Consider the following 15,000-nt stretch of genomic DNA (forward strand, 5'->3'; position numbering starts at 1 on the left):
CTTTGGACGTGGCGGCCTAATGCTGGGTAGACCTGTTGCCCTCGGCCGGCATTTGTACCTGACGGCCGAATGCTGGGTAGACCTGTTGCCCTCTGCCGGCCGGCCTAATGCTGGGTAGACCTGTTGCCCTCGGCCGGCCTTTGGACGTGGCGGCCTAATGCTGGGTAGACCTGTTGCCCTCGGCCGGCCTTTGTACCTGACGGCCGAATGCTGGGTAGACCTGTTGCCCTCTGCCGGCCGGCCTAATGCTGGGTAGACCTGTTGCCCTCGGCCGGCCTTTGGACGTGGCGGCCGAATGCTGGGTAGACCTGTTGCCCTCGGCCGGCCTTTGGACGTGGCGGCCGAATGCTGGGTAGACCTGTTGCCCTCGGCCGGCCTTTGGACGTGGCGGCCTAATGCTGGGTAGACCTGTTGCCCTCGGCCGGCCTTTGGACGTGGCGGCCTAATGCTGGGTAGACCTGTTGCCCTCGGCCGGCCTTTGGACGTGGCGGCCTAATGCTGGTTAGACCTGTTGCCCTCGGCCGGCAGTGTTACCGGCCGGCCTAATGCTGGGTAGACCTGTTGCCCTCGGCCGGCCTTTGTACCTGACGGCCGAATGCTGGGTAGACCTGTTGCCCTCTGCCGGCCGGCCTAATGCTGGGTAGACCTGTTGCCCTCGGCCGGCCTTTATACGTGGCGGCCGAATGCTGGGTAGACCTGTTGCCCTCGGCCGGCCTTTGGACGTGGCGGCCTAATGCTGGGTAGACCTGTTGCCCTCGGCCGGCCTTTGGACGTGGCGGCCTAATGCTGGGTAGACCTGTTGCCCTCGGCCGGCAGTGTTACCGGCCGGCCTAATGCTGGGTAGACCTGTTGCCCTCGGCCGGCCTTTGTACCTGACGGCCGAATGCTGGGTAGACCTGTTGCCCTCGGCCTGCCGTTTTACCGGCCGGCCTAATGCTGAGTAGACCTGTTGCCCTCTGCCGGCCGTGTTACCGGCCGGCCTAATGCTGGGTAGACCTGTTGCCCTCGGCCGGCCTTTGTACCTGACGGCCGAATGCTGGGTAGACCTGTTGCCCTCTGCCGGCCGGCCTAATGCTGGGTAGACCTGTTGCCCTCGGCCGGCCTTTGGACGTGGCGGCCGAATGCTGGGTAGACCTGTTGCCCTCGGCCGGCCTTTGGACGTGGCGGCCTAATGCTGGGTAGACCTGTTGCCCTCGGCCGGCCTTTGGACGTGGCGGCCTAATGCTGGGTAGACCTGTTGCCCTCGGCCGGCAGTGTTACCGGCCGGCCTAATGCTGGGTAGACCTGTTGCCCTCGGCCGGCCTTTGTACCTGACGGCCGAATGCTGGGTAGACCTGTTGCCCTCTGCCGGCCGGCCTAATGCTGGGGAGACCTGTTGCCCTCGGCCGGCCTTTGGACGTGGCGGCCGAATGCTGGGTAGACCTGTTGCCCTCGGCCGGCCTTTGGACGTGGCAGCCTAATGCTGGGTAGACCTGTTGCCCTCGGCCGGCCTTTGGACGTGGCGGCCGAATGCTGGGTAGACCTGTTGCCCTCGGCCGGCCTTTGGACGTGGCGGCCTAATGCTGGGTAGACCTGTTGCCCTCGGCCGGCCTTTGGACGTGGCGGCCTAATGCTGGGTAGACCTGTTGCCCTCGGCCGGCAGTGTTACCGGCCGGCCTAATGCTGGGTAGACCTGTTGCCCTCGGCCCGCCGTGTTACCGGCCAGCCGAATGCTGGGTAGACCTGTTGCCCTCGGCCGGCCTTTGTACCTGACGGCCGAATGCTGGGTAGACCTGTTGCCCTCGGCCGGCCTTTGGACGTGGCGGCCGAATGCTGGGTAGACCTGTTGCCCTCGGCCGGCCTTTGTACCTGACGGCCGAATGCTGGGTAGACCTGTTGCCCTCTGCCGGCCGGCCTAATGCTGGGTAGACCTGTTGCCCTCGGCCGGCCTTTGGACGTGGCGGCCTAATGCTGGGTAGACCTGTTGCCCTCGGCCGGCCTTTGGACGTGGCGGCCGAATGCTGGGTAGACCTGTTGCCCTCGGCCGGCCTTTGGACGTGGCGGCCGAATGCTGGGTAGACCTGTTGCCCTCGGCCGGCCTTTGGACGTGGCGGCCGAATGCTGGGTAGACCTGTTGCCCTCGGCCGGCCTTTGGACGTGGCGGCCGAATGCTGGGTAGACCTGTTGCCCTCGGCCGGCCTTTGTACGTGGCGGCCGAATGCTGGGTAGACCTGTTGCCCTCGGCCGGCCTTTGGACGTGGCGGCCTAATGCTGGGTAGACCTGTTGCCCTCGGCCGGCCTTTGGACGTGGCGGCCGAATGCTGGGTAGACCTGTTGCCCTCGGCCGGCCTTTGGACGTGGCGGCCGAATGCTGGGTAGACCTGTTGCCCTCGGCCGGCAGTGTTACCGGCCGGCCTAATGCTGGGTAGACCTGTTGCCCTCGGCCCGCCGTGTTACCGGCCAGCCGAATGCTGGGTAGACCTGTTGCCCTCGGCCGGCCTTTGTACCTGACGGCCGAATGCTGGGTAGACCTGTTGCCCTCTGCCGGCCGTCTTTCCGGCTGGCCTAATGCTGGGTAGAACTGTTGCCCTCGGCCGGCCCTGGTACCGGCCGGCCTAATGCTGGGTAGACCTGTTGCCCTCGGCCGGTCTTTGTCTCTGGCCGCCCGCGGCGTGGTAGTCCTGTTACCGTCGGCCGGCCTTGCAGCCCGGCCGCCGCGCGATGGCGCCCCGTCTCTTCCATCGGACGCGCGGCCCCCTTGTCGTCTCTGCAGCGGCGAGCACGCCTTCGGCGGTCGGCCTGCACGTCCGGCATGACCGCGGGCACTGGCAGCCCAGCAGGCAGCCCTGCTCTCGCGTCTTCTTCCCCCCGGCGAAAGGCGGGGCGTGAAGGCGGGCGACTTTCGGTCCCAGCCGTGCCCAGGTGTCCCTGCCGGCTCCGTGCGCCAGCATCCACTGGCGAGCTCCGCCGGCCTCTTCCCCAGCCGCGGCCCCTGTCCGCTCCGCCGTCATGGTGCCGGCACCCCACTTCCCCAAGCGCTCCCCGACAGGAGCAGGCAGCGTTGTCGCGCCCCCTCCCCGTGCTCGAATGGACCGCGGCCCTGCTCCGGGCTTCATTTCTGCAGCGCGCTCGCTCGCTCGCTCGCGCGCTCCCTCCCTCCCCCCCCCCTCCCCCCTCCCCCCGGCCGCCCGCCCGCCGCGCTGCCGCCCTGCCGCAGGCTTGAGCGGCGCCGGGGCGGAGGAGGAAGGAACGCCACCAAAGCAAAAGGCTCCGAGAAAGCTGAACAGAGAGCTTCTTTGACCAGGGACAGACGGCGCCAATCATCCCGCCGCCATCCCTGCTTGTGCACCAGGCTCTCCGCCTGCCGACCTCGGCATCAGCCTCCCGCCGCCGCCGTGTAAACTGCCCGGTGGGACCGTGGGCGGGGGCAGGAAGAGGCTGAAAGTGCTGCCAGGGAGGCTGATGGCGGAGGGCGGGGTCGCCCCCAACCGACAATGGGCAGGGCCCGAGGCAGTCTGAAAGCGCTGCCAGGGAGGCTGAGGGCGGGGGGCGGGGCGCCCCCAACCGACAATGGGCAGGGCCCGAGGCAGTCTGAAAGCGCTGCCAGGGAGGCTGAGGGCGGGGGGCGGGGCGCCCCCAGCCGACAATGGGCAGGGGCCCGAGAGAGTCTGAAAGCGCTGCCAGGGAGGCTGACGGCGGGGGGCAGGGCGCCCCCAGCCGACAATGGGCAGGGGCGGGGAAAGTCTGAAAGCGCTGCATGGGAGGTTGATGGCGGAGGGCGGGCTCGCCCCCAGCGTTAATGGGTGGCTGCGGAAGACGGGGCAGGGACAGGGAGAGGGCAGGCGGCTTCGTGCCGGCCCCGGGCGCCTCGACAGCGAGCCCTCACGGCCCCCCAAACCCGCGCCGAGGCCCCAAGAGCTCTGCAGACCTTCCGCGGAAGAACCGGCCCGAAAGCGGCCACCCGCTTGCCGACGGCGGCGCCGGTCGCCTCGATGCAGCCGCCTCCGTGGGGCGGGAAGGGGCAGGGCGAGTTGTGCCAGGGCGCGGCGGCTTTGGGCCGAGTTTCGCTGCACGTACGTGCTTCCCCTGGCTGTGCTGCGGCCCGTGAGGTTCTGTTTTGTGGGGGGGGGGGCTCTGTAGGTAGGGTCTCTGGGGGACGGGGGAGGAGGCGTGGGGTAGGGAGGACGCCGTTTGGGGGGGTCAGTGTGTCAGCAGGGCGAGAACCGGGCACAGGCCCTCCGTCAGCTCGGCTGTGGGCCCAAAGGGATCACAAATAAGATTTGGCAAGAGTTTTGTTTTCCGGAAAAGATTTTCTTTCCGAGTAAATAGAAGAGGCAATCATTCAAAAAAGGCAAAGAGGAAATGAAACAAATCAAATCAAATCAAAACAAAACAAAACAAAACAAAACGAAATAAAATAAAATAATAAAATGAAATGAAAAGAAATGAAATGAAATGATGAAATAAAATGTTGTCGAAAATATGTCTTGGTCTTGAAATCGATTCTGCCGGGCGGGGCAAGGCTGCTGGAGCACTTGGGCTCCGGAGCGTTAAGAGGCTGTGGGGTTTCCCCGGCTCCGAGATGGTACAAGGATGCCTCGTCTACCCGGATCCGCGAAACGTGGCCCGTCCCGCGGCGGCCAGGTCGACGCGGCTCCGGGGCCGGTGGCGTGGGACCGCCGTCGCCGGCGAAGGCGCAGCGGCGGCGGCCGTGGCCGCGACGACCAGGTCTACACGACTCCGGGAAACTTGGCCGGTCCCGCGGCGGCCAGGTCTACTGGGCTCCGGGATGGGCGGCCGCCGTGGCCGCGGCGACCAGGTCTACCCGCCTCCGGGACCGGCGGCGTGGGTCCGCCGTCGAGGGCGAGGGCGCTGCGACGGCCGCGGCGACCGGGTCTACCTAGCTCCGGTGCGACCCGGGCTGCGTGCAGCATGGCGAAGGTAGACCTGTGGTCCGCATCACGGCGTGGGCAGACCTGGTGTCCGCAGCATGGAGCGGGTAGACATGTTGTCCGCCGCATGGAGTGGGTAGACCTGTTGTCCGCGTAATGGAGTAGTTAGACCTGGTGTCCGCAGCTTGGAGTGGGTAGACCTGTTGTCCGCAGCAAGCCGTGGGTAGACCGGTTGTCCGCAGCAAGCCGTGGGTAGACCTGGTGTCCGCAGCATGCCCTGGGTAGACCTGGTGTCCGCAGCTTGGTAGACCTGTTGCCCGATTCATGCCCTGGGTAGACCTGTTGTCCGCAGCAAGCCGTGGGTAGACCTGGTGTCCGCAGCATGCCCTGGGTAGACCTGGTGTCCGCAGCTTGGTAGACCTGTTGCCCGTTTCATGGCTGGGTAGACCTGGTGTCCGCAGCATGCCCTGGGTAGACCTGGTGTCCGCAGCTTGGTAGACCTGTTGCCCGTTTCATGGCTGGGTAGACCTGGTGTCCGCAGCAAGCCGTGAGTAGACCTGTTGCCCGTTTCATGGCTGGGTAGACCTGGTGTCCGCAGCATGCCCTGGGTAGACCTGGTGTCCGCAGCTTGGTAGACCTGTTGCCCGTTTCATGGCTGGGTAGACCTGGTGTCCGCAGCAAGCCGTGAGTAGACCTGTTGCCCGTTTCATAGCTGGGTAGACCTGGTGTCCGCAGCATGCCCTGGGTAGACCTGGTGTCCGCAGCTTGGTAGACCTGTTGCCCGTTTCATGGCTGGGTAGACCTGTTGTCCGCAGCAAGCCGTGGGTAGACCTGGTGCCCGCAGCTTGGTAGACCTGTTGCCCGATTCATGGCTGGGTAGACCTGTTGTCCGCAGCATTGAGTTGGTAGACCTGGTGTCCGCAGCATGCCCTGGGTAGACCTGGTGTCCGCAGCTTGGTAGACCTGTTGCCCGTTTCATGGCTGGGTAGACCTGTTGTCCGCAGCATTGAGTTGGTAGACCTGGTGTCCGCAGCATGCCCTGGGTAGACCTGGTGTCCGCAGCTTGGTAGACCTGTTGCCCGTTTCATGGCTGGGTAGACCTGGTGTCCGCAGCAAGCCGTGAGTAGACCTGTTGCCCGTTTCATGGCTGGGTAGACCTGGTGTCCGCAGCATGCCCTGGGTAGACCTGGTGTCCGCAGCTTGGTAGACCTGTTGCCCGTTTCATGGCTGGGTAGACCTGGTGTCCGCAGCAAGCCGTGAGTAGACCTGTTGCCCGTTTCATGGCTGGGTAGACCTGGTGTCCGCAGCATGCCCTGGGTAGACCTGGTGTCCGCAGCTTGGTAGACCTGTTGCCCGTTTCATGGCTGGGTAGACCTGGTGTCCGCAGCATGCCCTGGGTAGACCTGGTGTCCGCAGCTTGGTAGACCTGTTGCCCGATTCATGGCTGGGTAGACCTGTTGTCCGCAGCATTGAGTTGGTAGACCTGGTGTCCGCAGCATGCCCTGGGTAGACCTGGTGTCCGCAGCTTGGTAGACCTGTTGCCCGTTTCATGGCTGGGTAGACCTGTTGTCCGCAGCATTGAGTTGGTAGACCTGGTGTCCGCAGCATGCCCTGGGTAGACCTGGTGTCCGCAGCTTGGTAGACCTGTTGCCCGTTTCATGGCTGGGTAGACCTGGTGTCCGCAGCAAGCCGTGAGTAGACCTGTTGCCCGTTTCATGGCTGGGTAGACCTGGTGTCCGCAGCATGCCCTGGGTAGACCTGGTGTCCGCAGCTTGGTAGACCTGTTGCCCGATTCATGCCTGGGTAGACCTGGTGTCCGCAGCAAGCCGTGAGTAGACCTGTTGCCCGTTTCATGGCTGGGTAGACCTGGTGTCCGCAGCATGCCCTGGGTAGACCTGGTGTCCGCAGCTTGGTAGACCTGTTGCCCGTTTCATGGCTGGGTAGACCTGGTGTCCGCAGCAAGCCGTGGGTAGACCTGGTGTCCGCAGCCTGGTAGACCTGTTGCCCGATTCATGCCTGGGTAGACCTGTTGTCCGCAGCATTGAGTTGGTAGACCTGGTGTCCGCAGCATGCCCTGGGTAGACCTGGTGTCCGCAGCATTGAGTGGGTAGACCTGTTGCCCGTTTCATGGCTGGGTAGACCTGTTGTCCGCAGCTTGGTAGACCTGTTGCCCGTTTCATGGCTGGGTAGACCTGGTGTCCGCAGCAAGCCGTGAGTAGACCTGTTGCCCGTTTCATGGCTGGGTAGACCTGGTGTCCGCAGCATGCCCTGGGTAGACCTGGTGTCCGCAGCTTGGTAGACCTGTTGCCCGATTCATGGCTGGGTAGACCTGTTGTCCGCAGCATTGAGTTGGTAGACCTGGTGTCCGCAGCATGCCCTGGGTAGACCTGGTGTCCGCAGCTTGGTAGACCTGTTGCCCGTTTCATGGCTGGGTAGACCTGTTGTCCGCAGCATTGAGTTGGTAGACCTGGTGTCCGCAGCATGCCCTGGGTAGACCTGGTGTCCGCAGCTTGGTAGACCTGTTGCCCGTTTCATGGCTGGGTAGACCTGTTGTCCGCAGCATTGAGTTGGTAGACCTGGTGTCCGCAGCATGCCCTGGGTAGACCTGGTGTCCGCAGCTTGGTAGACCTGTTGCCCGTTTCATGGCTGGGTAGACCTGTTGTCCGCAGCTTGGTAGACCTGTTGCCCGTTTCATGGCGGGGTAGACCTGGTGTCCGCAGCAAGCCGTGAGTAGACCTGTTGCCCGTTTCATGGCTGGGTAGACCTGGTGTCCGCAGCATGCCCTGGGTAGACCTGGTGTCCGCAGCTTGGTAGACCTGTTGCCCGTTTCATGCCTGGGTAGACCTGGTGTCCGCAGCATGCCCTGGGTAGACCTGGTGTCCGCAGCTTGGTAGACCTGTTGCCCGTTTCATGGCTGGGTAGACCTGTTGTCCGCAGCATTGAGTGGGTAGACCTGTTGCCCGTTTCATGGCTGGGTAGACCTGGTGTCCGCAGCAAGCCGTGGGTAGACCTGGTGTCCGCAGCTTGGTAGACCTGTTGCCCGATTCATGCCTGGGTAGACCTGTTGTCCGCAGCATTGAGTTGGTAGACCTGGTGTCCGCTGCATACCCTGGGTAGACCTGGTGTCCGCAGCTTGGTAGACCTGTTGCCCGTTTCATGGCTGGGTAGACCTGTTGTCCGCAGCATTGAGTTGGTAGACCTGTTGCCCGTTTCATGGCTGGGTAGACCTGTTGTCCGCAGCTTGGTAGACCTGTTGCCCGATTCATGGCTGGGTAGACCTGGTGTCCGCAGCAAGCCGTGAGTAGACCTGTTGCCCGTTTCATGGCTGGGTAGACCTGGTGTCCGCAGCATGCCCTGGGTAGACCTGGTGTCCGCAGCTTGGTAGACCTGTTGCCCGTTTCATGGCTGGGTAGACCTGGTGTCCGCAGCAAGCCGTGAGTAGACCTGTTGCCCGTTTCATGGCTGGGTAGACCTGTTGTCCGCAGCAAGCCGTGGGTAGACCTGGTGTCCGCAGCTTGGTAGACCTGTTGCCCGTTTCATGGCTGGGTAGACCTGGTGTCCGCAGCATTGAGTTGGTAGACCTGGTGTCCGCTGCATACCCTGGGTAGACCTGGTGTCCGCAGCTTGGTAGACCTGTTGCCCGTTTCATGGCTGGGTAGACCTGTTGTCCGCAGCATTGAGTTGGTAGACCTGTTGCCCGTTTCATGGCTGGGTAGACCTGTTGTCCGCAGCTTGGTAGACCTGTTGCCCGATTCATGGCTGGGTAGACCTGGTGTCCGCAGCAAGCCGTGAGTAGACCTGTTGCCCGTTTCATGGCTGGGTAGACCTGTTGTCCGCAGCAAGCCGTGGGTAGACCTGGTGTCCGCAGCTTGGTAGACCTGTTGCCCGTTTCATGGCTGCGTAGACCTGGTGTCCGCAGCATGCCCTGGGTAGACCTGGTGTCCGCAGCTTGGTAGACCTGTTGCCCGTTTCATGGCTGGGTAGACCTGTTGTCCGCAGCATTGAGTTGGTAGACCTGTTGCCCGTTTCATGGCTGGGTAGACCTGTTGTCCGCAGCTTGGTAGACCTGTTGCCCGATTCATGGCTGGGTAGACCTGGTGTCCGCAGCAAGCCGTGAGTAGACCTGTTGCCCGTTTCATGGCTGGGTAGACCTGTTGTCCGCAGCAAGCCGTGGGTAGACCTGGTGTCCGCAGCTTGGTAGACCTGTTGCCCGTTTCATGGCTGGGTAGACCTGGTGTCCGCAGCATGCCCTGGGTAGACCTGGTGTCCGCAGCTTGGTAGACCTGTTGCCCGTTTCATGGCTGGGTAGACCTGGTGTCCGCAGCATGCCCTGGGTAGACCTGGTGTCCGCAGCTTGGTAGACCTGTTGCCCGTTTCATGGCTGGGTAGACCTGTTGTCCGCAGCAAGCCGTGGGTAGACCTGGTGTCCGCAGCTTGGTAGACCTGTTGCCCGATTCATGCCTGGGTAGACCTGTTGTCCGCAGCAAGCCGTGGGTAGACCTGGTGTCCGCAGCTTGGTAGACCTGTTGCCCGTTTCATGGCTGGGTAGACCTGTTGTCCGCAGCATTGAGTTGGTAGACCTGTTGCCCGTTTCATGGCTGGGTAGACCTGGTGTCCGCAGCATTGAGTGAGTAGACCTGTTGCCCGTTTCATGGCTGGGTAGACCTGGTGTCCGCAGCAAGCCGTGAGTAGACCTGTTGCCCGTTTCATGGCTGGGTAGACCTGGTGTCCGCAGCATGCCCTGGGTAGACCTGGTGTCCGCAGCTTGGTAGACCTGTTGCCCGTTTCATGGCTGGGTAGACCTGTTGTCCGCAGCATTGAGTTGGTAGACCTGTTGTCCGCAGCAAGCCGTGGGTAGACCTGGTGTCCGCAGCATGCCCTGGGTAGACCTGGTGTCCGCAGCTTGGTAGACCTGTTGCCCGTTTCATGGCTGGGTAGACCTGTTGTCCGCAGCAAGCCGTGGGTAGACCTGGTGTCCGCAGCATTGAGTGAGTAGACCTGTTGCCCGTTTCATGGCTGGGTAGACCTGGTGTCCGCAGCAAGCCGTGAGTAGACCTGTTGCCCGTTTCATGGCTGGGTAGACCTGGTGTCCGCAGCATGCCCTGGGTAGACCTGGTGTCCGCAGCTTGGTAGACCTGTTGCCCGTTTCATGGCTGGGTAGACCTGTTGTCCGCAGCAAGCCGTGGGTAGACCTGGTGTCCGCAGCTTGGTAGACCTGTTGCCCGTTTCATGGCTGGGTAGACCTGTTGTCCGCAGCATTGAGTTGGTAGACCTGTTGTCCGCAGCAAGCCGTGGGTAGACCTGGTGTCCGCAGCATGCCCTGGGTAGACCTGGTGTCCGCAGCTTGGTAGACCTGTTGCCCGATTCATGCCTGGGTAGACCTGGTGTCCGCAGCAAGCCGTGGGTAGACCTGGTGTCCGCAGCATGCCCTGGGTAGACCTGGTGTCCGCAGCTTGGTAGACCTGTTGCCCGTTTCATGGCTGGGTAGACCTGGTGTCCGCAGCAAGCCGTGAGTAGACCTGTTGCCCGATTCATGGCTGGGTAGACCTGTTGTCCGCAGCATGCCCTGGGTAGACCTGGTGTCCGCAGCTTGGTAGACCTATTGCCCGTTTCATGGCTGGGTAGACCTGGTGTCCGCAGCAAGCCGTGAGTAGACCTGTTGCCCGTTTCATGGCTGGGTAGACCTGGTGTCCGCAGCATGCCCTGGGTAGACCTGGTGTCCGCAGCTTGGTAGACCTGTTGCCCGTTTCAAGGCTGGGTAGACCTGGTGTCCGCAGCTTGGTAGACCTGTTGCCCGTTTCATGGCTGGGTAGACCTGTTGTCCGCAGCTTGGTAGACCTGTTGCCCGTTTCATGGCTGGGTAGACCTGGTGTCCGCAGCATGCCCTGGGTAGACCTGGTGTCCGCAGCTTGGTAGACCTGTTGCCCGTTTCATGGCTGGGTAGACCTGTTGTCCGCAGCAAGCCGTGAGTAGACCGGTTGCCCGTTTCATGGCTGGGTAGACCTGTTGTCCGCAGCATGCCCTGGGTAGACCTGGTGTCCGCAGCTTGGTAGACCTGTTGCCCGTTTCATGGCTGGGTAGACCTGTTGTCCGCAGCATTGAGTGGGTAGACCTGTTGCCCGTTTCATGGCTGGGTAGACCTGGTGTCCGCAGCAAGCCGTGGGTAGACCTGGTGTCCGCAGCTTGGTAGACCTGTTGCCCGTTTCATGGCTGGGTAGACCTGTTGTCCGCAGCATTGAGTTGGTAGACCTGGTGTCCGCTGCATACCCTGGGTAGACCTGGTGTCCGCAGCTTGGTAGACCTGTTGCCCGTTTCATGGCTGGGTAGACCTGTTGTCCGCAGCATTGAGTTGGTAGACCTGTTGCCCGTTTCATGGCTGGGTAGACCTGTTGTCCGCAGCTTGGTAGACCTGTTGCCCGATTCATGGCTGGGTAGACCTGGTGTCCGCAGCAAGCCGTGAGTAGACCTGTTGCCCGTTTCATGGCTGGGTAGACCTGTTGTCCGCAGCAAGCCGTGGGTAGACCTGGTGTCCGCAGCTTGGTAGACCTGTTGCCCGTTTCATGGCTGGGTAGACCTGTTGTCCGCAGCAAGCCGTGGGTAGACCTGGTGTCCGCAGCTTGGTAGACCTGTTGCCCGATTCATGCCTGGGTAGACCTGTTGTCCGCAGCAAGCCGTGGGTAGACCTGGTGTCCGCAGCTTGGTAGACCTGTTGCCCGTTTCATGGCTGGGTAGACCTGTTGTCCGCAGCATTGAGTTGGTAGACCTGTTGCCCGTTTCATGGCTGGGTAGACCTGGTGTCCGCAGCATTGAGTGAGTAGACCTGTTGCCCGTTTCATGGCTGGGTAGACCTGGTGTCCGCAGCAAGCCGTGAGTAGACCTGTTGCCCGTTTCATGGCTGGGTAGACCTGGTGTCCGCAGCATGCCCTGGGTAGACCTGGTGTCCGCAGCTTGGTAGACCTGTTGCCCGTTTCATGGCTGGGTAGACCTGGTGTCCGCAGCAAGCCGTGGGTAGACCTGGTGTCCGCAGCTTGGTAGACCTGTTGCCCGTTTCATGGCTGGGTAGACCTGTTGTCCGCAGCATTGAGTTGGTAGACCTGTTGTCCGCAGCAAGCCGTGGGTAGACCTGGTGTCCGCAGCATGCCCTGGGTAGACCTGGTGTCCGCAGCTTGGTAGACCTGTTGCCCGATTCATGCCTGGGTAGACCTGTTGTCCGCAGCAAGCCGTGGGTAGACCTGGTGTCCGCAGCATGCCCTGGGTAGACCTGGTGTCCGCAGCTTGGTAGACCTGTTGCCCGTTTCATGGCTGGGTAGACCTGGTGTCCGCAGCAAGCCGTGAGTAGACCTGTTGCCCGATTCATGGCTGGGTAGACCTGGTGTCCGCAGCATGCCCTTGGTAGACCTGGTGTCCGCAGCAAGCCGTGAGTAGACCTGTTGCCCGTTTCATGGCTGGGTAGACCTGGTGTCCGCAGCATGCCCTGGGTAGACCTGGTGTCCGCAGCTTGGTAGACCTGTTGCCCGTTTCAAGGCTGGGTAGACCTGGTGTCCGCAGCTTGGTAGACCTGTTGCCCGTTTCATGGCTGGGTAGACCTGGTGTCCGCAGCAAGCCGTGAGTAGACCTGTTGCCCGTTTCATGGCTGGGTAGACCTGGTGTCCGCAGCATGCCCTGGGTAGACCTGGTGTCCGCAGCTTGGTAGACCTGTTGCCCGTTTCATGCCTGGGTAGACCTGTTGTCCGCAGCAAGCCGTGGGTAGACCTGTTGCCCGTTTCATGGCTGGGTAGACCTGTTGTCCGCAGCATGCCCTGGGTAGACCTGGTGTCCGCAGCTTGGTAGACCTGTTGCCCGTTTCATGGCTGGGTAGACCTGTTGTCCGCAGCATTGAGTGGGTAGACCTGTTGCCCGTTTCATGGCTGGGTAGACCTGGTGTCCGCAGCAAGCCGTGGGTAGACCTGGTGTCCGCAGCTTGGTAGACCTGTTGCCCGTTTCATGGCTGGGTAGACCTGTTGTCCGCAGCATTGAGTTGGTAGACCTGGTGTCCGCTGCATACCCTGGGTAGACCTGGTGTCCGCAGCTTGGTAGACCTGTTGCCCGTTTCATGGCTGGGTAGACCTGTTGTCCGCAGCATTGAGTTGGTAGACCTGGTGTCCGCAGCATGCCCTGGGTAGACCTGGTGTCCGCAGCTTGGTAGACCTGTTGCCCGTTTCATGGCTGGGTAGACCTGGTGTCCGCAGCAAGCCGTGGGTAGACCTGGTGTCCGCAGCATGCCCTGGGTAGACCTGGTGTCCGCAGCTTGGTAGACCTGTTGCCCGTTTCATGGCTGGGTAGACCTGTTGTCCGCAGCAAGCCGTGGGTAGACCTGGTGTCCGCAGCATGCCCTGGGTAGACCTGGTGTCCGCAGCTTGGTAGACCTGTTGCCCGTTTCATGCCCTGGGTAGACCTGGTGTCCGCAGCTGGGTAGACCTGTTGTCCGCAGCAAGCCGTGGGTAGACCTGGTGTCCGCAGCATGCCCTGGGTAGACCTGTTGTCCGCAGCTTGGTAGACCTGTTGCCCGTTTCATGGCTGGGTAGACCTGTTGTCCGTAGCATTGAGTGGGTAGACCTGGTGTCCGCAGCATGCCCTGGGTAGACCTGGTGTCCGCAGCTTGGTAGACCTGTTGCCCGTTTCATGGCTGGGTAGACCTGGTGTCCGCAGCATTGAGTGGGTAGACCTGTTGCCCGTTTCATGGCTGGGTAGACCTGGTGTCCGCAGCAAGCCGTGGGTAGACCTGTTGTCCGCAGCATGCCGTGGGTAGACCTGGTGTCCGCAGCTTGGTAGACCTGTTGCCCGATTCATGCCTGGGTAGACCTGTTGTCCGCAGCAAGCCGTGGGTAGACCTGGTGTCCGCAGCATGCCCTGGGTAGACCTGTTGTCCGCAGCTTGGTCGACCTGTTGCCCGTTTCATGGCTGGGTAGACCTGTTGTCCGCAGCAAGCCGTCGGTAGACCTGTTGCCCGTTTCATGGCTGGTAGACCTGTTGTCCGCCGCCGGCCTGGAAGTACTCCAAGGGGTCGCTGTTTCTCGCTGCCTCCGGCTATGTCATCGTAGAAGGCGGCGTGCGCCACTGCGCCCCCTCGGTCACGTACATCGGTTCTCTTTCCGGCCTCCGCCGCTTCGGGCCCATCTGTCCGTATTATGGGAACGAGGTGACGGGCCGTATCCCCACAGGCTGTTGCCGTGCCTGTGTCCGTGGCGGAGAAGGGCGGACGCGCGTGCGGTCGCCAGGGCCAGAAGAACACCGCCGATGTCGGGGCGAGTCGCGTGGCTTCGTCCGGCTTCCCGTCTTACCCAGTTCGACTGGGACAGGTTAGCCCAGAGAGAGAGACCGATGCGATCCGAGAGCCGCTCCCCGGCCCAGGCGAGGCTGCGTGCTCAGTCGGGGGAGAAGCGAGAAAGCCCCCAGAGAGACCGATGCGATCCGAGAGCCGCTCCCCGGCCCAGGCCGAGGCTGTGGGTTCAGTCCGGGGGAGAAGCGAGAAAGCCCCCAGAGAGAGCGATGCGATCCGAGAGCCACCGCGCTCCCCCGGCCCAGGCGAGGCTGCGTTGTTCCAGGCGGGGGAGAAGCGAGAAAAAGGCCCAGAGAGAGGGCGAGAAAGCCGCGAGTGTGTCCCGCTCCGGCCCGGCTGCTGCCGGTTTCGTGACAACGGGGAGCCGGGCGCCCGCTCGCTCCCCCGGGGATGGTGGCGGGCGAGGCGGCGGCGCCTCGCCCCTTTTCTGCCCGGCCTTAAGCCGGGGCCCCGCCCGCTCGCCGGGTGCGGCATTTCTTCGGCTGTCGGTCCCGGTGCACGCTGGTGGCCGGCAGCCGGGGCTGGATTTCTGTGGGGCCGGCCCGGGGTTGTGTTGAGCCTGCCCGGGCTTTCCCTGGCCCCCCTCCCCGAGAGCCCCCCGGGCGTGGCTCGCTTGGCCGAGGTTGGCTGCGCCTCGTTTCCCGCTCCCGACCTGTGTTGCCAGAGTTGTGTCCGTATCGAAAGGGCAGCGGGGGACATGCAGTGGGGCGTGTGGCCTCGCCTCTCGGCTTCGCTTGCTTGCCTGCGAAGGGGGGCTCGGTGACGGGAGTGTCCGGCCCTGCCGTGTGTTGTTGAAGTCGTCCCCCTTCC

Source organism: Sturnus vulgaris, unplaced genomic scaffold (genome assembly GCF_052056855.1).
Source record: "Sturnus vulgaris isolate bStuVul1 unplaced genomic scaffold, bStuVul1.hap1 Scaffold_156, whole genome shotgun sequence".
Lineage (NCBI taxonomy): Eukaryota > Metazoa > Chordata > Aves > Passeriformes > Sturnidae > Sturnus > Sturnus vulgaris.